The sequence below is a fragment of the Maylandia zebra genome, linkage group LG16 (genome assembly GCF_041146795.1).
Source record: "Maylandia zebra isolate NMK-2024a linkage group LG16, Mzebra_GT3a, whole genome shotgun sequence".
Lineage (NCBI taxonomy): Eukaryota > Metazoa > Chordata > Actinopteri > Cichliformes > Cichlidae > Maylandia > Maylandia zebra.
This window is the reverse complement of record NC_135182.1, coordinates 3,480,629-3,502,886: the sequence shown is the minus strand read 5'-3', so window position 1 is coordinate 3,502,886 and position 22,258 is coordinate 3,480,629.

The following is a 22,258-nucleotide window of genomic DNA, read 5'->3' as shown; positions in this document are numbered from 1 at the left end:
GAAAGACTCTTTTTCTTGCACTGAGGTCTGCTTATTGTGAATATCTTGTACTTGTTTGAACACCTTTTAATGTCAAAGTTGGCCTCTGTGCTCATCAGTGTTGGAAAGACTCTTTCTTGCACTGAGGTTTGCTTATTGTAAATATCTTGTACTTGTTTTTACACCTTTTAATGTCAAAGTTGGCCTCTGTGCTCATCAGTGTTGGAAAGACTCTTTTTCTTGCACTGAGGTCTGCTTATTGTGAATATCTTGTACTTGTTTGAACACCTTTTAATGTCAAAGTTGGCCTCTGTGCTCATCAGTGTTGGAAAGACTCTTTCTTGCACTGAGGTCTGCTTATTGTAAATTTCTTGTACTTGTTTGAACACCTTTTAATGTCAAAGTTGGCCTCTGTGCTTATCAGTGTTGGAAAGACTCTTTCTTGCAATGAGGTCTGCTTATTGTAAATATCTTGTACTTGTTTTTACACCTTTTAATGTCAAAGTTGGCCTCTGTGCTTATCAGTGTTGGAAAGACTCTTTCTTGCACTGAGGTTTGCTTATTGTAAATTTCTTGTACTTGTCTTGTTTTTACACCTTTTAATGTCAAAGTTGGCCTCTGTGATTTTTCAGTGTTGGAAAGACTCTTTCTTGCACTGAGGTCTGCTTATTGTAAATATCTTGTACTTGTTTGAACACCTTTTCATGTCAAAGTTGGCCTCTGTGCTTATCAGTGTTGGAAAGACTCTTTCTGCACTGAGGTCTGCTTATTGTAAATATCTTGTACTTGTTTTTACACCTTTTAATGTCAAAGTTGGCCTCTGTGATTTTTCCGTGTTGGAAAGACTCTTTTTCTTGCACTGAGGTCTGCTTATTGTAAATATCTTGTACTTGTTTGAACACCTTTTCATGTCAAAGTTGGCCTCTGTGATTTTTCCGTGTTGGAAAGACTCTTTCTTGCACTGAGGTCTGCTTATTGTTAATATCTTGTACTTGTTTTTACACCTTTTCATGTCAAAGTTGGCCTCTGTGATTTTTCAGTGTTGGAAAGACTCTTTCTTGCACTGAGGTCTGCTTATTGTAAATATCTTGTACTTGTTTGAACACCTTTTCATGTCAAAGTTGGCCTTTGTGATTTTTCCGTGTTGGAAAGACTCTTTCTTGCACTGAGGTCTGCTTATTGTAAATATCTTGTACTTGTTTGAACACCTTTTAATGTCAAAGTTGGCCTCTGTGCTTATCAGTGTTGGAAAGACTCTTTCTGCACTGAGGTCTGCTTATTGTAAATATCTTGTACTTGTTTGAACACCTTTTCATGTCAAAGTTGGCCTTTGTGATTTTTCCGTGTTGGAAAGACTCTTTCTTGCACTGAGGTCTGCTTATTGTAAATATCTTGTACTTGTTTGAACACCTTTTCATGTCAAAGTTGGCCTTTGTGATTTTTCCGTGTTGGAAAGACTCTTTCTTGCACTGAGGTCTGCTTATTGTAAATATCTTGTACTTGTTTTTACACCTTTTAATGTCAAAGTTGGCCTCTTTCATTTTTCAGTGTTGGAAAGACTCTTTCTTGCACTGAGGTCTGCTTATTGTAAATATCTTGTACTTGTTTGAACACCTTTTAATGTCAAAGTTGGCCTCTGTGCTTATCAGTGTTGGAAAGACTCTTTCTTGCACTGAGGTCTGCTTATTGTAAATATCTTGTACTTTTTTTTACACCTTTTAATGTCAAAGTTGGCCTCTGTGCTCATCAGTGTTGGAAAGACTCTTTCTTGCACTGAGGTCTGCTTATTGTAAATATCTTGTACTTTTTTTTACACCTTTTAATGTCAAAGTTGGCCTCTGTGCTTTTTCAGTGTTGGAAAGACTCTTTCTTGCACTGAGGTCTGCTTATTGTAAATATCTTGTACTTGTTTTTACACCTTTTAATGTCAAAGTTGGCCTCTTTCATTTTTCAGTGTTGGAAAGACTCTTTCTTGCACTGAGGTCTGCTTATTGTAAATATCTTGTACTTGTTTTTACACCTTTTAATGTCAAAGTTGGCCTCTTTCATTTTTCAGTGTTGGAAAGACTCTTTCTTGCACTGAGGTCTGCTTATTGTAAATATCTTGTACTTGTTTGAACACCTTTTAATGTCAAAGTTGGCCTTTGTGATTTTTCCGTGTTGGAAAGACTCTTTCTTGCACTGAGGTCTGCTTATTGTAAATATCTTGTACTTGTTTGAACACCTTTTAATGTCAGAGTTGGCCTCTGTGCTTATCAGTGTTGGAAAGACTCTTTCTTGCACTGAGGTCTGCTTATTGTAAATATCTTGTACTTGTTTGAACACCTTTTAATGTCAAAGTTGGCCTCTGTGCTTATCAGTGTTGGAAAGACTCTTTCTTGCAATGAGGTCTGCTTATTGTAAATATCTTGTACTTGTTTTTACACCTTTTAATGTCAAAGTTGGCCTCTGTGCTTATCAGTGTTGGAAAGACTCTTTCTTGCAATGAGGTCTGCTTATTGTAAATATCTTGTACTTGTTTTTACACCTTTTAATGTCAAAGTTGGCCTCTGTGCTTATCAGTGTTGGAAAGACTCTTTCTTGCACTGAGGTTTGCTTATTGTAAATTTCTTGTACTTGTCTTGTTTTTACACCTTTTAATGTCAAAGTTGGCCTCTGTGATTTTTCAGTGTTGGAAAGACTCTTTCTTGCACTGAGGTCTGCTTATTGTAAATATCTTGTACTTGTTTGAACACCTTTTCATGTCAAAGTTGGCCTCTGTGCTTATCAGTGTTGGAAAGACTCTTTCTGTACTGAGGTCTGCTTATTGTAAATATCTTGTACTTGTTTTTACACCTTTTAATGTCAAAGTTGGCCTCTGTGCTTATCAGTGTTGGAAAGACTCTTTCTTGCACTGAGGTTTGCTTATTGTAAATTTCTTGTACTTGTCTTGTTTTTACACCTTTTAATGTCAAAGTTGGCCTCTGTGATTTTTCAGTGTTGGAAAGACTCTTTCTTGCACTGAGGTCTGCTTATTGTAAATATCTTGTACTTGTTTGAACACCTTTTCATGTCAAAGTTGGCCTCTGTGCTTATCAGTGTTGGAAAGACTCTTTCTGTACTGAGGTCTGCTTATTGTAAATATCTTGTACTTGTTTTTACACCTTTTCATGTCAAAGTTGGCCTCTGTGATTTTTCCGTGTTGGAAAGACTCTTTTTCTTGCACTGAGGTCTGCTTATTATAAATATCTTGTACTTGTTTGAACACCTTTTCATGTCAAAGTTGGCCTCTGTGATTTTTCCGTGTTGGAAAGACTCTTTCTTGCACTGAGGTTTGCTTATTGTAAATATCTTGTACTTGTTTTTACACCTTTTAATGTCAAAGTTGGCCTCTGTGCTTTTTCAGTGTTGGAAAGACTCTTTCTTGCACTGAGGTCTGCTTATTGTGAATATCTTGTACTTGTTTGAACACCTTTTAATGTCAAAGTTGGCCTCTGTGCTTAGCAGTGTTGGAAAGACTCTTTCTTGCACTGAGGTCTGCTTATTGTAAATATCTTGTACTTGTTTGAACACCTTTTTATGTCAAAGTTGGCCTCTGTGCTTATCAGTGTTGGAAAGACTCTTTCTTGCACTGAGGTCTGCTTATTGTAAATATCTTGTACTTGTTTTTACACCTTTTAATGTCAAAGTTGGCCTCTGTGCTTTTTCAGTGTTGGAAAGACTCTTTCTTGCACTGAGGTCTGCTTATTGTAAATATCTTGTACTTGTTTGAACACCTTTTAATGTCAAAGTTGGCCTCTGTGCTTATCAGTGTTGGAAAGACTCTTTCTTGCACTGAGGTTTGCTTATTGTAAATATCTTGTACTTGTTTTTACACCTTTTAATGTCAAAGTTGGCCTCTGTGCTTATCAGTGTTGGAAAGACTCTTTCTTGCACTGAGGTCTGCTTATTGTAAATATCTTGTACTTGTTTGAACACCTTTTAATGTCAAAGTTGGCCTCTGTGCTTAGCAGTGTTGGAAAGACTCTTTCTTGCACTGAGGTCTGCTTATTGTAAATATCATGTACTTTTTTTTACACCTTTTAATGTCAAAGTTGGCCTCTGTGCTTTTTCAGTGTTGGAAAGACTCTTTCTTGCACTGAGGTCTGCTTATTGTAAATATCTTGTACTTGTTTTTACACCTTTTCATGTCAAAGTTGGCCTCTGTGCTCATCAGTGTTGGAAAGACTCTTTCTTGCACTGAGGTTTGCTTATTGTAAATATCTTGTACTTTTTTTTACACCTTTTAATGTCAAAGTTGGCCTCTGTGCTTTTTCAGTGTTGGAAAGACTCTTTCTTGCACTGAGGTCTGCTTATTGTAAATATCTTGTACTTGTTTTTACACCTTTTCATGTCAAAGTTGGCCTCTGTGCTCATCAGTGTTGGAAAGACTCTTTCTTGCACCGAGGTCTGCTTATTGTAGATATCTTGTACTTGTTTTTACACCTTTGAATGTCAAAGTTGGCCTCTTTCATTTTTCAGTGTTGGAAAGACTCTTTCTTGCACTGAGGTCTGCTTATTGTTAATATCTTGTACTTGTTTTTACACCTTTTAATGTCAAAGTTGGCCTCTGTGCTTATCAGTGTTGGAAAGACTCTTTCTTGCACTGAGGTCTGCTTATTGTAAATATCTTGTACTTGTTTGAACACCTTTTAATGTCAAAGTTGGCCTCTGTGCTTTTTCAGTGTTGGAAAGACTCTTTCTTGCACTGAGGTCTGCTTATTGTAAATATCATGTACTTGTTTTTACACCTTTTAATGTCAAAGTTGGCCTCTGTGCTTTTTCAGTGTTGGAAAGACTCTTTCTTGCACTGAGGTCTGCTTATTGTAAATATCTTGTACTTGTTTGAACACCTTTTAATGTCAAAGTTGGCCTCTGTGCTTATCAGTGTTGGAAAGACTCTTTCTTGCACTGAGGTTTGCTTATTGTAAATATCTTGTACTTGTTTTTACACCTTTTAATGTCAAAGTTGGCCTCTGTGCTTTTTCAGTGTTGGAAAGACTCTTTCTTGCACTGAGGTCTGCTTATTGTAAATATCTTGTACTTGTTTTTACACCTTTTCATGTCAAAGTTGGCCTCTGTGCTCATCAGTGTTGGAAAGACTCTTTCTTGCACTGAGGTTTGCTTATTGTAAATATCTTGTACTTTTTTTTACACCTTTTAATGTCAAAGTTGGCCTCTGTGCTTTTTCAGTGTTGGAAAGACTCTTTCTTGCACTGAGGTCTGCTTATTGTAAATATCTTGTACTTGTTTTTACACCTTTTCATGTCAAAGTTGGCCTCTGTGCTCATCAGTGTTGGAAAGACTCTTTCTTGCACCGAGGTCTGCTTATTGTAGATATCTTGTACTTGTTTTTACACCTTTGAATGTCAAAGTTGGCCTCTTTCATTTTTCAGTGTTGGAAAGACTCTTTCTTGCACTGAGGTCTGCTTATTGTTAATATCTTGTACTTGTTTTTACACCTTTTAATGTCAAAGTTGGCCTCTGTGCTTATCAGTGTTGGAAAGACTCTTTCTTGCACTGAGGTCTGCTTATTGTAAATATCTTGTACTTGTTTGAACACCTTTTAATGTCAAAGTTGGCCTCTGTGCTTATCAGTGTTGGAAAGACTCTTTCTTGCACTGAGGTCTGCTTATTGTAAATATCTTGTACTTGTTTGAACACCTTTTAATGTCAAAGTTGGCCTCTGTGCTTATCAGTGTTAGAAAGACTCTTTCTTGCACTGAGGTCTGCTTATTGTTAATATCTTGTATTTGTTTGAACACCTTTTAATGTCAAAGTTGGCCTCTGTGCTTATCAGTGTTGGAAAGACTCTTTCTTGCACTGAGGTCTGCTTATTGTGAATATCTTGTACTTGTTTTTACACCTTTTAATGTCAAAGTTGGCCTCTGTGCTTATCAGTGTTGGAAAGACTCTTTCTTGCACTGAGGTCTGCTTATTGTAAATATCTTGTACTTGTTTTTACACCTTTTAATGTCAAAGTTGGCCTCTGTGCTTATCAGTGTTGGAAAGACTCTTTCTTGCACTGAGGTTTGCTTATTGTAAATATCTTGTACTTGTTTTTACACCTTTTCATGTCAAAGTTGGCCTCTGTGATTTTTCCTTGTTGGAAAGACTCTTCTTGCACTGAGGTCTGCTTATTGTTAATATCTTGTATTTGTTTGAACACCTTTTCATGTCCAAGTTGGCCTCTGTGATTTTCCCGTGTTGGAAACTCTTTCTTGCACTGAGGCCTGCTTATTGTGAACATCTTGTACTTGTTTGAACACCTTTTCATGTCAAAGTTGGCCTCTGTGCTTTTTCAGTGTTGGAAAGACTCTTTCTTGCACTGAGGTCTGCTTATTGTAAATATCTTGTACTTGTTTGAACACCTTTTAATGTCAAAGTTGGCCTCTGTGCTTATCAGTGTTGGACAGACTCTTTCTTGCACTGAGGTCTGCTTATTGTAAATATCTTGTACTTGTTTGAACACCTTTTAATGTCAAAGTTGGCCTCTGTGCTTTTTCAGTGTTGGAAAGCCTCTTTCTTGCACTGAGGTCTGCTTATTGTAAATATCTTGTACTTGTTCTTACACCTTTTCATGTCAAAGTTGGCCTCTGTGATTTTTCCGTGTTGGAAAGACTCTTTCTTGCACTGAGGTCTGCTTATTGTAAATATCTTGTACTTGTTTTTACACCTTTTAATGTCAAAGTTGGCCTCTGTGCTTATCAGTGTTGGAAAGACTCTTTCTTGCACTGAGGTCTGCTTATTGTAAATATCTTGTACTTGTTCTTACACCTTTTCATGTCAAAGTTGGCCTCTGTGATTTTTCCGTGTTGGAAAGACTCTTTTTCTTGCACTGAGGTCTGCTTATTGTAAATATCTTGTACTTGTTTTTACACCTTTTAATGTCAAAGTTGGCCTCTGTGCTTTTTCAGTGTTGGAAAGACTCTTTCTTGCACTGAGGTCTGCTTATTGTAAATATCTTGTATTTGTTTGAACACCTTTTAATGTCAAAGTTGGCCTCTGTGCTTATCAGTGTTGGAAAGACTCTTTCTTGCACTGAGGTCTGCTTATTGTAAATATCTTGTACTTGTTTTTACACCTTTTAATGTCAAAGTTGGCCTCTGTGCTTTTTCAGTGTTGGAAAGACTCTTTCTTGCACTGAGGTCTGCTTATTGTAAATATCTTGTACTTGTTTTTACACCTTTTAATGTCAAAGTTGGCCTCTGTGCTTATCAGTGTTGGAAAGACTCTTTCTTGCACTGAGGTCTGCTTATTGTAAATATCTTGTACTTGTTTTTACACCTTTTCATGTCAAAGTTGGCCTCTGTGCTTTTTCAGTGTTGGAAAGACTCTTTCTTGCACTGAGGTTTGCTTATTGTAAATATCTTGTACTTGTTTTTACACCTTTTCATGTCAAAGTTGGCCTCTGTGCTTTTTCAGTGTTGGAAAGACTCTTTCTTGCACTGAGGTCTGCTTATTGTTAATATCTTGTATTTGTTTGAACACCTTTTAATGTCAAAGTTGGCCTCTGTGCTTATCAGTGTTGGAAAGACTCTTTCTTGCACTGAGGTCTGCTTATTGTAAATATCTTGTACTTGTTTTTACACCTTTTCATGTCAAAGTTGGCCTCTTTCATTTTTCAGTGTTGGAAAGACTCTTTCTTGCACTGAGGTTTGCTTATTGTAAATATCTTGTACTTCTTTGAACACCTTTTAATGTCAAAGTTGGCCTCTGTGCTTATCAGTGTTGGAAAGACTCTTTCTTGCACTGAGGTCTGCTTATTGTAAATATCTTGTACTTGTTTTTACACCTTTTAATGTCAAAGTTGGCCTCTGTGCTTATCAGTGTTGGAAAGACTCTTTCTTGCACTGAGGTCTGCTTATTGTAAATATCTTGTACTTGTTTGAACACCTTTTAATGTCAAAGTTGGCCTCTGTGCTTATCAGTGTTGGAAAGACTCTTTCTTGCACTGAGGTCTGCTTATTGTGAATATCTTGTACTTGTTTTTACACCTTTTAATGTCAAAGTTGGCCTCTGTGCTTATCAGTGTTGGAAAGACTCTTTCTTGCACTGAGGTCTGCTTATTGTAAATATCTTGTACTTGTTTGAACACCTTTTAATGTCAAAGTTGGCCTCTGTGCTTATCAGTGTTGGAAAGACTCTTTCTTGCACTGAGGTCTGCTTATTGTAAATATCTTGTACTTGTTTTTACACCTTTTCATGTCAAAGTTGGCCTCTTTCATTTTTCAGTGTTGGAAAGACTCTTTCTTGCACTGAGGTTTGCTTATTGTAAATATCTTGTACTTGTTTTTACACCTTTTAATGTCAAAGTTGGCCTCTTTCATTTTTCAGTGTTGGAAAGACTCTTTCTTGCACTGAGGTCTGCTTATTGTAAATATCTTGTACTTGTTTGAACACCTTTTAATGTCAAAGTTGGCCTCTGTGCTCATCAGTGTTGGAAAGACTCTTTCTTGCACTGAGGTCTGCTTATTGTAAATATCTTGTACTTTTTTTTACACCTTTTAATGTCAAAGTTGGCCTCTGTGCTTTTTCAGTGTTGGAAAGACTCTTTCTTGCACTGAGGTCTGCTTATTGTAAATATCTTGTACTTGTTTTTACACCTTTTAATGTCAAAGTTGGCCTCTTTCATTTTTCAGTGTTGGAAAGACTCTTTCTTGCACTGAGGTCTGCTTATTGTAAATATCTTGTACTTGTTTTTACACCTTTTAATGTCAAAGTTGGCCTCTTTCATTTTTCAGTGTTGGAAAGACTCTTTCTTGCACTGAGGTCTGCTTATTGTAAATATCTTGTACTTGTTTGAACACCTTTTAATGTCAAAGTTGGCCTTTGTGATTTTTCCGTGTTGGAAAGACTCTTTCTTGCACTGAGGTCTGCTTATTGTAAATATCTTGTACTTGTTTGAACACCTTTTAATGTCAAAGTTGGCCTCTGTGCTTATCAGTGTTGGAAAGACTCTTTCTTGCACTGAGGTTTGCTTATTGTTAATATCTTGTACTTGTTTGAACACCTTTTAATGTCAAAGTTGGCCTCTGTGCTTATCAGTGTTGGAAAGACTCTTTCTTGCACTGAGGTTTGCTTATTGTTAATATCTTGTACTTGTTTGAACACCTTTTAATGTCAAAGTTGGCCTCTGTGCTTATCAGTGTTGGAAAGACTCTTTTTCTTGCACTGAGGTCTGCTTATTGTGAATATCTTGTACTTGTTTGAACACCTTTTAATGTCAAAGTTGGCCTCTGTGCTCATCAGTGTTGGAAAGACTCTTTCTTGCACTGAGGTTTGCTTATTGTAAATATCTTGTACTTGTTTTTACACCTTTTAATGTCAAAGTTGGCCTCTGTGCTCATCAGTGTTGGAAAGACTCTTTTTCTTGCACTGAGGTCTGCTTATTGTGAATATCTTGTACTTGTTTGAACACCTTTTAATGTCAAAGTTGGCCTCTGTGCTCATCAGTGTTGGAAAGACTCTTTCTTGCACTGAGGTCTGCTTATTGTAAATTTCTTGTACTTGTTTGAACACCTTTTAATGTCAAAGTTGGCCTCTGTGCTTATCAGTGTTGGAAAGACTCTTTCTTGCAATGAGGTCTGCTTATTGTAAATATCTTGTACTTGTTTTTACACCTTTTAATGTCAAAGTTGGCCTCTGTGCTTTTTCAGTGTTGGAAAGACTCTTTCTTGCACTGAGGTTTGCTTATTGTAAATTTCTTGTACTTGTCTTGTTTTTACACCTTTTAATGTCAAAGTTGGCCTCTGTGATTTTTCAGTGTTGGAAAGACTCTTTCTTGCACTGAGGTCTGCTTATTGTAAATATCTTGTACTTGTTTGAACACCTTTTCATGTCAAAGTTGGCCTCTGTGCTTATCAGTGTTGGAAAGACTCTTTCTGCACTGAGGTCTGCTTATTGTAAATATCTTGTACTTGTTTTTACACCTTTTAATGTCAAAGTTGGCCTCTGTGATTTTTCCGTGTTGGAAAGACTCTTTTTCTTGCACTGAGGTCTGCTTATTGTAAATATCTTGTACTTGTTTGAACACCTTTTCATGTCAAAGTTGGCCTCTGTGATTTTTCCGTGTTGGAAAGACTCTTTCTTGCACTGAGGTCTGCTTATTGTTAATATCTTGTACTTGTTTTTACACCTTTTCATGTCAAAGTTGGCCTCTGTGATTTTTCAGTGTTGGAAAGACTCTTTCTTGCACTGAGGTCTGCTTATTGTAAATATCTTGTACTTGTTTGAACACCTTTTCATGTCAAAGTTGGCCTTTGTGATTTTTCCGTGTTGGAAAGACTCTTTCTTGCACTGAGGTCTGCTTATTGTAAATATCTTGTACTTGTTTGAACACCTTTTAATGTCAAAGTTGGCCTCTGTGCTTATCAGTGTTGGAAAGACTCTTTCTGCACTGAGGTCTGCTTATTGTAAATATCTTGTACTTGTTTGAACACCTTTTCATGTCAAAGTTGGCCTTTGTGATTTTTCCGTGTTGGAAAGACTCTTTCTTGCACTGAGGTCTGCTTATTGTAAATATCTTGTACTTGTTTTTACACCTTTTAATGGCAAAGTTGGCCTCTTTCATTTTTCAGTGTTGGAAAGACTCTTTCTTGCACTGAGGTCTGCTTATTGTAAATATCTTGTACTTGTTTTTACACCTTTTAATGTCAAAGTTGGCCTCTTTCATTTTTCAGTGTTGGAAAGACTCTTTCTTGCACTGAGGTCTGCTTATTGTAAATATCTTGTACTTGTTTTTACACCTTTTCATGTCAAAGTTGGCCTCTTTCATTTTTTCAGTGTTGGAAAGACTCTTTCTTGCACTGAGGTCTGCTTATTGTAAATATCTTGTACTTGTTTTTACACCTTTTCATGTCAAAGTTGGCCTCTGTGCTTATCAGTGTTGGAAAGACTCTTTCTTGCACTGAGGTCTGCTTATTGTAAATATCTTGTACTTGTTTTTACACCTTTTCATGTCAAAGTTGGCCTCTTTCATTTTTTCAGTGTTGGAAAGACTCTTTCTTGCACTGAGGTCTGCTTATTGTAAATATCTTGTACTTGTTTTTACACCTTTTCATGTCAAAGTTGGCCTCTTTCATTTTTTCAGTGTTGGAAAGACTCTTTCTTGCACTGAGGTTTGCTTATTGTAAATATCTTGTACTTGTTTTTACACCTTTTAATGTCAACGTTGGCCTCTGTGCTCATCAGTGTTGGAAAGACTCTTTCTTGCACTGAGGTCTGCTTATTGTAAATATCTTGTACTTGTTTTTACACCTTTTAATGTCAAAGTTGGCCTCTGTGCTTATCAGTGTTGGAAAGACTCTTTCTTGCACTGAGGTCTGCTTATTGTAAATATCTTGTACTTGTTTTTACACCTTTTAATGTCAAAGTTGGCCTCTTTCATTTTTCAGTGTTGGAAAGACTCTTTCTTGCACTGAGGTCTGCTTATTGTAAATATCTTGTACTTGTTTTTACACCTTTTAATGTCAACGTTGGCCTCTGTGCTCATCAGTGTTGGAAAGACTCTTTCTTGCACTGAGGTCTGCTTATTGTAAATATCTTGTACTTGTTTTTACACCTTTTAATGTCAAAGTTGGCCTCTGTGCTTATCAGTGTTGGAAAGACTCTTTCTTGCACTGAGGTCTGCTTATTGTAAATATCTTGTACTTGTTTTTACACCTTTTAATGTCAAAGTTGGCCTCTTTCATTTTTCAGTGTTGGAAAGACTCTTTCTTGCACTGAGGTCTGCTTATTGTAAATATCTTGTACTTGTTTTTACACCTTTTAATGTCAAAGTTGGCCTCTGTGCTCATCAGTGTTGGAAAGACTCTTTCTTGCACTGAGGTCTGCTTATTGTAAATATCTTGTACTTGTTTGAACACCTTTTAATGTCAAAGTTGGCCTCTGTGCTTATCAGTGTTGGAAAGACTCTTTCTTGCACTGAGGTTTGCTTACTGTAAATATCTTGTACTTGTTTGAACACCTTTTTATGTCAAAGTTGGCCTCTGTGCTCATCAGTGTTGGAAAGACTCTTTCTTGCACTGAGGTCTGCTTATTGTAAATATCTTGTACTTGTTTTTACACCTTTTAATGTCAAAGTTGGCCTCTTTCATTTTTCAGTGTTGGAAAGACTCTTTCTTGCACTGAGGTCTGCTTATTGTAAATATCTTGTACTTGTTTTTACACCTTTTAATGTCAAAGTTGGCCTTTGTGCTTATCAGTGTTGGAAAGACTCTTTCTTGCACTGAGGTCTGCTTATTGTAAATATCTTGTACTTGTTTTTACACCTTTTAATGTCAAAGTTGGCCTCTTTCATTTTTCAGTGTTGGAAAGACTCTTTCTTGCACTGAGGTCTGCTTATTGTAAATATCTTGTACTTGTTTTTACACCTTTTAATGTCAAAGTTGGCCTCTGTGCTCATCAGTGTTGGAAAGACTCTTTCTTGCACTGAGGTCTGCTTATTGTAAATATCTTGTACTTGTTTTTACACCTTTTAATGTCAAAGTTGGCCTCTGTGCTTTTTCAGTGTTGGAAAGACTCTTTCTTGCACTGAGGTCTGCTTATTGTAAATATCTTGTACTTGTTTGAACACCTTTTAATATCAAAGTTGGCCTCTGTGCTTAGCAGTGTTGGAAAGACTCTTTCTTGCACTGAGGTCTGCTTATTGTAAATATCTTGTACTTGTTTGAACACCTTTTAATGTCAAAGTTGGCCTCTGTGATTTTTCCGTGTTGGAAAGACTCTTTCTTGCACTGAGGTCTGCTTATTGTAAATATCTTGTACTTGTTTGAACACCTTTTAATGTCAAAGTTGGCCTCTGTGATTTTTCCGTGTTGGAAAGACTCTTTCTTGCACTGAGGTCTGCTTATTGTAAATATCTTGTACTTGTTCTTACACCTTTTCATGTCAAAGTTGGCCTCTGTGATTTTTCCGTGTTGGAAAGACTCTTTCTTGCACTGAGGTCTGCTTATTGTAAATATCTTGTACTTGTTTGAACACCTTTTAATGTCAAAGTTGGCCTCTGTGCTTATCAGTGTTGGAAAGACTCTTTCTTGCACTGAGGTCTGCTTATTGTAAATATCTTGTACTTGTTTTTACACCTTTTCCTGTCAAAGTTGGCCTCTGTGCTTATCAGTGTTGGAAAGACTCTTTCTTGCACTGAGGTCTGCTTATTGTAAATATCTTGTACTTGTTTTTACACCTTTTAATGTCAAAGTTGGCCTCTTTCATTTTTCAGTGTTGGAAAGACTCTTTCTTGCACTGAGGTTTGCTTATTGTAAATATCTTGTACTTGTTTGAACACCTTTTAATGTCAAAGTTGGCCTCTGTGCTTATCAGTGTTGGAAAGACTCTTTCTTGCACTGAGGTCTGCTTATTGTAAATATCTTGTACTTGTTTGAACACCTTTTAATGTCAAAGTTGGCCTCTGTGCTTATCAGTGTTGGAAAGACTCTTTCTTGCACTGAGGTCTGCTTATTGTGAATATCTTGTACTTGTTTGAACACCTTTTTATGTCAAAGTTGGCCTCTGTGCTTTTTCAGTGTTGGAAAGACTCTTTCTTGCACTGAGGTTTGCTTATTGTAAATATCTTGTACTTGTTTGAACACCTTTTAATGTCAAAGTTGGCCTCTGTGCTTTTCAGTGTTGGAAAGACTCTTTCTTGCACTGAGGTCTGCTTATTGTTAATATCTTGTACTTGTTTTTACACCTTTTAATGTCAAAGTTGGCCTCTGTGCTCATCAGTGTTGGAAAGACTCTTTCTTGCACCGAGGTCTGCTTATTGTAAATATCTTGTACTTGTTTGAACACCTTTTAATGTCAAAGTTGGCCTCTGTGCTTATCAGTGTTGGAAAGACTCTTTCTTGCACTGAGGTTTGCTTATTGTAAATATCTTGTACTTGTTTTTACACCTTTTAATGTCAAAGTTGGCCTCTGTGCTCATCAGTGTTGGAAAGACTCTTTCTTGCACTGAGGTCTGCTTATTGTGAATATCTTGTACTTGTTTGAACACCTTTTAATGTCAAAGTTGGCCTCTGTGCTTATCAGTGTTGGAAAGACTCTTTCTTGCACTGAGGTCTGCTTATTGTAAATATCTTGTACTTGTTTTTACACCTTTTAATGTCAAAGTTGGCCTCTGTGCTCATCAGTGTTGGAAAGACTCTTTCTTGCACTGAGGTCTGCTTATTGTAAATATCTTGTACTTGTTTTTACACCTTTTAATGTCAAAGTTGGCCTCTGTGCTTATCAGTGTTGGAAAGACTCTTTCTTGCACTGAGGTCTGCTTATTGTAAATATCTTGTACTTGTTTTTACACCTTTTCATGTCAAAGTTGGCCTCTGTGATTTTTCCGTGTTGGAAAGACTCTTTTTCTTGCACTGAGGTCTGCTTATTGTGAATATCTTGTACTTGTTTGAACACCTTTTAATGTCAAAGTTGGCCTCTGTGCTTATCAGTGTTGGAAAGACTCTTTCTTGCACTGAGGTCTGCTTATTGTAAATATCTTGTACTTGTTTTTACACCTTTTAATGTCAAAGTTGGCCTCTTTCATTTTTCAGTGTTGGAAAGACTCTTTCTTGCACTGAGGTCTGCTTATTGTAAATATCTTGTACTTGTTTTTACACCTTTTAATGTCAAAGTTGGCCTCTGTGCTCATCAGTGTTGGAAAGACTCTTTCTTGCACTGAGGTCTGCTTATTGTAAATATCTTGTACTTGTTTTTACACCTTTTCATGTCAAAGTTGGCCTCTGTGCTTATCAGTGTTAGAAAGACTCTTTCTTGCACTGAGGTCTGCTTATTGTAAATATCTTGTACTTGTTTTTACACCTTTTCATGTCAAAGTTGGCCTCTGTGCTCATCAGTGTTGGAAAGACTCTTTCTTGCACTGAGGTCTGCTTATTGTAAATATCTTGTACTTGTTTTTACACCTTTTCATGTCAAAGTTGGCCTCTGTGCTTATCAGTGTTGGAAAGACTCTTTCTTGCACTGAGGTCTGCTTATTGTAAATATCTTGTACTTGTTTGAACACCTTTTCATGTCAAAGTTGGCCTCTGTGATTTTTCCGTGTTGGAAAGACTCTTTTTCTTGCACTGAGGTCTGCTTATTGTGAATATCTTGTACTTGTTTGAACACCTTTTAATGTCAAAGTTGGCCTCTGTGCTTATCAGTGTTGGAAAGACTCTTTCTTGCACTGAGGTCTGCTTATTGTAAATATCTTGTACTTGTTTGAACACCTTTTCATGTCAAAGTTGGCCTCTGTGATTTTTCCGTGTTGGAAAGACTCTTTTTCTTGCACTGAGGTCTGCTTATTGTGAATATCTTGTACTTGTTTGAACACCTTTTAATGTCAAAGTTGGCCTCTGTGCTTATCAGTGTTGGAAAGACTCTTTCTTGCACTGAGGTCTGCTTATTGTAAATATCTTGTACTTGTTTTTACACCTTTTAATGTCAAAGTTGGCCTCTTTCATTTTTCAGTGTTGGAAAGACTCTTTCTTGCACTGAGGTCTGCTTATTGTAAATATCTTGTACTTGTTTTTACACCTTTTAATGTCAAAGTTGGCCTCTGTGCTCATCAGTGTTGGAAAGACTCTTTCTTGCACTGAGGTCTGCTTATTGTAAATATCTTGTACTTGTTTTTACACCTTTTCATGTCAAAGTTGGCCTCTGTGCTTATCAGTGTTAGAAAGACTCTTTCTTGCACTGAGGTCTGCTTATTGTAAATATCTTGTACTTGTTTTTACACCTTTTCATGTCAAAGTTGGCCTCTGTGATTTTTCCGTGTTGGAAAGACTCTTTTTCTTGCACTGAGGTCTGCTTATTGTAAATATCTTGTACTTGTTTTTACACCTTTTAATGTCAAAGTTGGCCTCTGTGCTCATCAGTGTTGGAAAGACTCTTTCTTGCACTGAGGTCTGCTTATTGTAAATATCTTGTACTTATTTTTACACCTTTTAATGTCAAAGTTGGCCTCTGTGCTTATCAGTGTTGGAAAGACTCTTTCTTGCACTGAGGTCTGCTTATTGTAAATATCTTGTACTTGTTTTTACACCTTTTCATGTCAAAGTTGGCCTCTGTGATTTTTCCGTGTTGGAAAGACTCTTTTTCTTGCACTGAGGTCTGCTTATTATAAATATCTTGTACTTGTTTGAACACCTTTTCATGTCAAAGTTGGCCTCTGTGATTTTTCCGTGTTGGAAAGACTCTTTCTTGCACTGAGGTCTGCTTATTGTAAATATCTTGTACTTGTTTTTACACCTTTTAATGTCAAAGTTGGCCTCTGTGCTTTTTCAGTGTTGGAAAGACTCTTTCTTGCACTGAGGTCTGCTTAGTGTAAATATCTTGTACTTGTTTTTACACCTTTTAATGCCAAAGTTGGCCTCTGTGCTTAGCAGTGTTGGAAAGACTCTTTCTTGCACTGAGGTCTGCTTATTGTAAATATCTTGTACTTGTTTGAACACCTTTTCATGTCAAAGTTGGCCTCTGTGATTTTTCCGTGTTGGAAAGACTCTTTCTTGCACTGAGGTCTGCTTATTGTAAATATCTTGTACTTGTTTGAACACCTTTTAATGTCAAAGTTGGCCTCTTTCATTTTTCAGTGTTGGAAAGACTCTTTCTTGCACTGAGGTTTGCTTATTGTAAATATCTTGTACTTGTTTGAACACCTTTTAATGTCAAAGTTGGCCTCTGTGCTTATCAGTGTTGGAAAGACTCTTTCTTGCACTGAGGTCTGCTTATTGTAAATATCTTGTACTTGTTTTTACACCTTTTAATGTCAAAGTTGGCCTCTGTGCTTATCAGTGTTGGAAAGACTCTTTCTTGCACTGAGGTCTGCTTATTGTAAATATCTTGTACTTGTTTTTACACCTTTTAATGTCAAAGTTGGCCTCTGTGCTTATCAGTGTTGGAAAGACTCTTTCTTGCACTGAGGTCTGCTTATTGTAAATATCTTGTACTTGTTTTTACACCTTTTCATGTCAAAGTTGGCCTCTGTGATTTTTCCGTGTTGGAAAAACTCTTTTTCTTGCACTGAGGTCTGCTTATTGTAAATATCTTGTACTTGTTTGAACACCTTTTTATGTCAAAGTTGGCCTCTGTGCTCATCAGTGTTGGAAAGACTCTTTCTTGCACTGAGGTCTGCTTATTGTAAATATCTTGTACTTGTTTGAACACCTTTTTATGTCAAAGTTGGCCTCTGTGCTTATCAGTGTTGGAAAGACTCTTTCTTGCACTGAGGTTTGCTTACTGTAAATATCTTGTACTTGTTTGAACACCTTTTTATGTCAAAGTTGGCCTCTGTGCTCATCAGTGTTGGAAAGACTCTTTCTTGCACTGAGGTCTGCTTATTGTAAATATCTTGTACTTGTTTTTACACCTTTTAATGTCAAAGTTGGCCTCTTTCATTTTTCAGTGTTGGAAAGACTCTTTCTTGCACTGAGGTCTGCTTATTGTAAATATCTTGTACTTGTTTTTACACCTTTTCATGTCAAAGTTGGCCTCTGTGCTCATCAGTGTTGGAAAGACTCTTTCTTGCACTGAGGTCTGCTTATTGTAAATATCTTGTACTTGTTTTTACACCTTTTCATGTCAAAGTTGGCCTCTGTGCTTATCAGTGTTGGAAAGACTCTTTCTTGCACTGAGGTCTGCTTATTGTAAATATCTTGTACTTGTTTGAACACCTTTTCATGTCAAAGTTGGCCTCTGTGATTTTTCCGTGTTGGAAAGACTCTTTTTCTTGCACTGAGGTCTGCTTATTGTGAATATCTTGTACTTGTTTGAACACCTTTTAATGTCAAAGTTGGCCTCTGTGCTTATCAGTGTTGGAAAGACTCTTTCTTGCACTGAGGTCTGCTTATTGTAAATATCTTGTACTTGTTTTTACACCTTTTAATGTCAAAGTTGGCCTCTTTCATTTTTCAGTGTTGGAAAGACTCTTTCTTGCACTGAGGTCTGCTTATTGTAAATATCTTGTACTTGTTTTTACACCTTTTAATGTCAAAGTTGGCCTCTGTGCTCATCAGTGTTGGAAAGACTCTTTCTTGCACTGAGGTCTGCTTATTGTAAATATCTTGTACTTGTTTTTACACCTTTTCATGTCAAAGTTGGCCTCTGTGCTTAGCAGTGTTGGAAAGACTCTTTCTTGCACTGAGGTCTGCTTATTGTAAATATCTTGTACTTGTTTTTACACCTTTTAATGTCAAAGTTGGCCTCTTTCATTTTTCAGTGTTGGAAAGACTCTTTCTTGCACTGAGGTCTGCTTATTGTAAATATCTTGTACTTGTTTTTACACCTTTTAATGTCAAAGTTGGCCTCTTTCATTTTTCAGTGTTGGAAAGACTCTTTCTTGCACTGAGGTCTGCTTATTGTAAATATCTTGTACTTGTTTTTACACCTTTTCATGTCAAAGTTGGCCTCTGTGCTTAGCAGTGTTGGAAAGACTCTTTCTTGCACTGAGGTCTGCTTATTGTAAATATCTTGTACTTGTTTTTACACCTTTTAATGTCAACGTTGGCCTCTGTGCTTATCAGTGTTGGAAAGACTCTTTCTTGCACTGAGGTCTGCTTATTGTAAATATCTTGTACTTGTTTTTACACCTTTTCATGTCAAAGTTGGCCTCTGTGATTTTTCCGTGTTGGAAAGACTCTTTCTTGCACTGAGGTCTGCTTATTGTAAATATCTTGTACTTGTTTTTACACCTTTTAATGTCAAAGTTGGCCTCTGTGCTCATCAGTGTTGGAAAGACTCTTTCTTGCACTGAGGTCTGCTTATTGTAAATATCTTGTACTTGTTTTTACACCTTTTAATGTCAAAGTTGGCCTCTGTGCTCATCAGTGTTGGAAAGACTCTTTCTTGCACTGAGGTCTGCTTATTGTAAATATCTTGTACTTGTTTGAACACCTTTTAATGTCAAAGTTGGCCTCTGTGCTTATCAGTGTTGGAAAGACTCTTTCTTGCACTGAGGTCTGCTTATTGTAAATATCTTGTACTTATTTTTACACCTTTTAATGTCAAAGTTGGCCTCTGTGCTTATCAGTGTTGGAAAGACTCTTTCTTGCACTGAGGTCTGCTTATTGTAAATATCTTGTACTTGTTTTTACACCTTTTCATGTCAAAGTTGGCCTCTGTGATTTTTCCGTGTTGGAAAGACTCTTTCTTGCACTGAGGTCTGCTTATTGTAAATATCTTGTACTTATTTTTACACCTTTTAATGTCAAAGTTGGCCTCTGTGCTTATCAGTGTTGGAAAGACTCTTTCTTGCACTGAGGTCTGCTTATTGTAAATATCTTGTACTTGTTTTTACACCTTTTCATGTCAAAGTTGGCCTCTGTGATTTTTCCGTGTTGGAAAGACTCTTTCTTGCACTGAGGTCTGCTTATTGTAAATATCTTGTACTTGTTTTTACACCTTTTAATGTCAAAGTTGGCCTCTGTGCTTTTTCAGTGTTGGAAAGACTCTTTCTTGCACTGAGGTCTGCTTAGTGTAAATATCTTGTACTTGTTTTTACACCTTTTAATGCCAAAGTTGGCCTCTGTGCTTAGCAGTGTTGGAAAGACTCTTTCTTGCACTGAGGTCTGCTTATTGTAAATATCTTGTACTTGTTTGAACACCTTTTCATGTCAAAGTTGGCCTCTGTGATTTTTCCGTGTTGGAAAGACTCTTTCTTGCACTGAGGTCTGCTTATTGTAAATATCTTGTACTTGTTTGAACACCTTTTAATGTCAAAGTTGGCCTCTTTCATTTTTCAGTGTTGGAAAGACTCTTTCTTGCACTGAGGTTTGCTTATTGTAAATATCTTGTACTTGTTTGAACACCTTTTAATGTCAAAGTTGGCCTCTGTGCTTATCAGTGTTGGAAAGACTCTTTCTTGCACTGAGGTCTGCTTATTGTAAATATCTTGTACTTGTTTGAACACCTTTTAATGTCAAAGTTGGCCTCTGTGCTTTTTCAGTGTTGGAAAGACTCTTTCTTGCACTGAGGTCTGCTTATTGTAAATATCTTGTACTTGTTTGAACACCTTTTAATGTCAAAGTTGGCCTTTGTGCTTATCAGTGTTGGAAAGACTCTTTCTTGCACTGAGGTCTGCTTATTGTAAATATCTTGTACTTGTTTTTACACCTTTTAATGTCAAAGTTGGCCTCTTTCATTTTTCAGTGTTGGAAAGACTCTTTCTTGCACTGAGGTCTGCTTATTGTAAATATCTTGTACTTGTTTGAACACCTTTTAATGTCAAAGTTGGCCTCTGTGCTCATCAGTGTTGGAAAGACTCTTTCTTGCACTGAGGTCTGCTTATTGTAAATATCTTGTACTTGTTTGAACACCTTTTTATGTCAAAGTTGGCCTCTGTGCTTATCAGTGTTGGAAAGACTCTTTCTTGCACTGAGGTTTGCTTATTGTAAATATCTTGTACTTGTTTTTACACCTTTTAATGTCAAAGTTGGCCTCTGTGCTTTTTCAGTGTTGGAAAGACTCTTTCTTGCACTGAGGTCTGCTTATTGTAAATATCTTGTACTTGTTTGAACACCTTTTAATGTCAAAGTTGGCCTCTGTGCTTATCAGTGTTGGAAAGACTCTTTCTTGCACTGAGGTTTGCTTATTGTAAATATCTTGTACTTGTTTTTACACCTTTTAATGTCAAAGTTGGCCTCTGTGCTTTTTCAGTGTTGGAAAGACTCTTTCTTGCACTGAGGTCTGCTTATTGTAAATATCTTGTACTTGTTTTTACAACTTTTAATGTCAAAGTTGGCCTCTGTGCTTTTTCAGTGTTGGAAAGACTCTTTCTTGCACTGAGGTCTGCTTATTGTTAATATCTTGTACTTGTTTTTACAACTTTTAATGTCAAAGTTGGCCTCTGTGCTTATCAGTGTTGGAAAGCCTCTTTCTTGCACTGAGGTCTGCTTATTGTGAATATCTTGTACTTGTTTGAACACCTTTTAATGTCAAAGTTGGCCTCTGTGCTCATCAGTGTTGGAAAGACTCTTTCTTGCACTGAGGTCTGCTTATTGTAAATATCTTGTACTTGTTTTTACACCTTTTAATGTCAAAGTTGGCCTCTGTGCTTATCAGTGTTGGAAAGACTCTTTCTTGCACTGAGGTCTGCTTATTGTAAATATCTTGTACTTGTTTTTACACCTTTTAATGTCAAAGTTGGCCTCTGTGCTTATCAGTGTTGGAAAGACTCTTTCTTGCACTGAGGTCTGCTTATTGTAAATATCTTGTACTTGTTTGAACACCTTTTAATGTCAAAGTTGGCCTCTGTGCTTATCAGTGTTGGAAAGACTCTTTCTTGCACTGAGGTCTGCTTATTGTAAATATCTTGTACTTGTTTGAACACCTTTTAATGTCAAAGTTGGCCTCTGTGCTTATCAGTGTTGGAAAGACTCTTTCTTGCACTGAGGTCTGCTTATTGTAAATATCTTGTACTTGTTTTTACACCTTTTAATGTCAAAGTTGGCCTCTGTGCTTATCAGTGTTGGAAAGACTCTTTCTTGCACTGAGGTCTGCTTATTGTAAATATCTTGTACTTGTTTTTACACCTTTTAATGTCAAAGTTGGCCTCTGTGCTTATCAGTGTTGGAAAGACTCTTTCTTGCACTGAGGTCTGCTTATTGTAAATATCTTGTACTTGTTTTTACACCTTTTAATGTCAAAGTTGGCCTCTCTGCTCATCAGTGTTGGAAAGACTCTTTCTTGCACTGAGGTCTGCTTATTGTAAATATCTTGTACTTGTTTGAACACGTTTTAATGTCAAAGTTGGCCTCTGTGCTTATCAGTGTTGGAAAGACTCTTTCTTGCACTGAGGTCTGCTTATTGTAAATATCTTGTACTTGTTTTTACACCTTTTAATGTCAAAGTTGGCCTCTGTGCTTTTTCAGTGTTGGAAAGACTCTTTCTTGCACTGAGGTCTGCTTATTGTGAATATCTTGTACTTGTTTTTACACCTTTTCATGCCAAAGTTGGCCTCTGTGCTTATCAGTGTTGGAAAGACTCTTTCTTGCACTGAGGTCTGCTTATTGTAAATATCTTGTACTTGTTTGAACACCTTTTAATGTCAAAGTTGGCCTCTGTGCTTATCAGTGTTGGAAAGACTCTTTCTTGCACTGAGGTCTGCTTATTGTGAATATCTTGTACTTGTTTTTACACCTTTTAATGCCAAAGTTGGCCTCTGTGCTTATCAGTGTTGGAAAGACTCTTTCTTGCACTGAGGTCTGCTTATTGTAAATATCTTGTACTTGTTTGAACACCTTTTAATGTCAAAGTTGGCCTCTGTGCTTTTTCAGTGTTG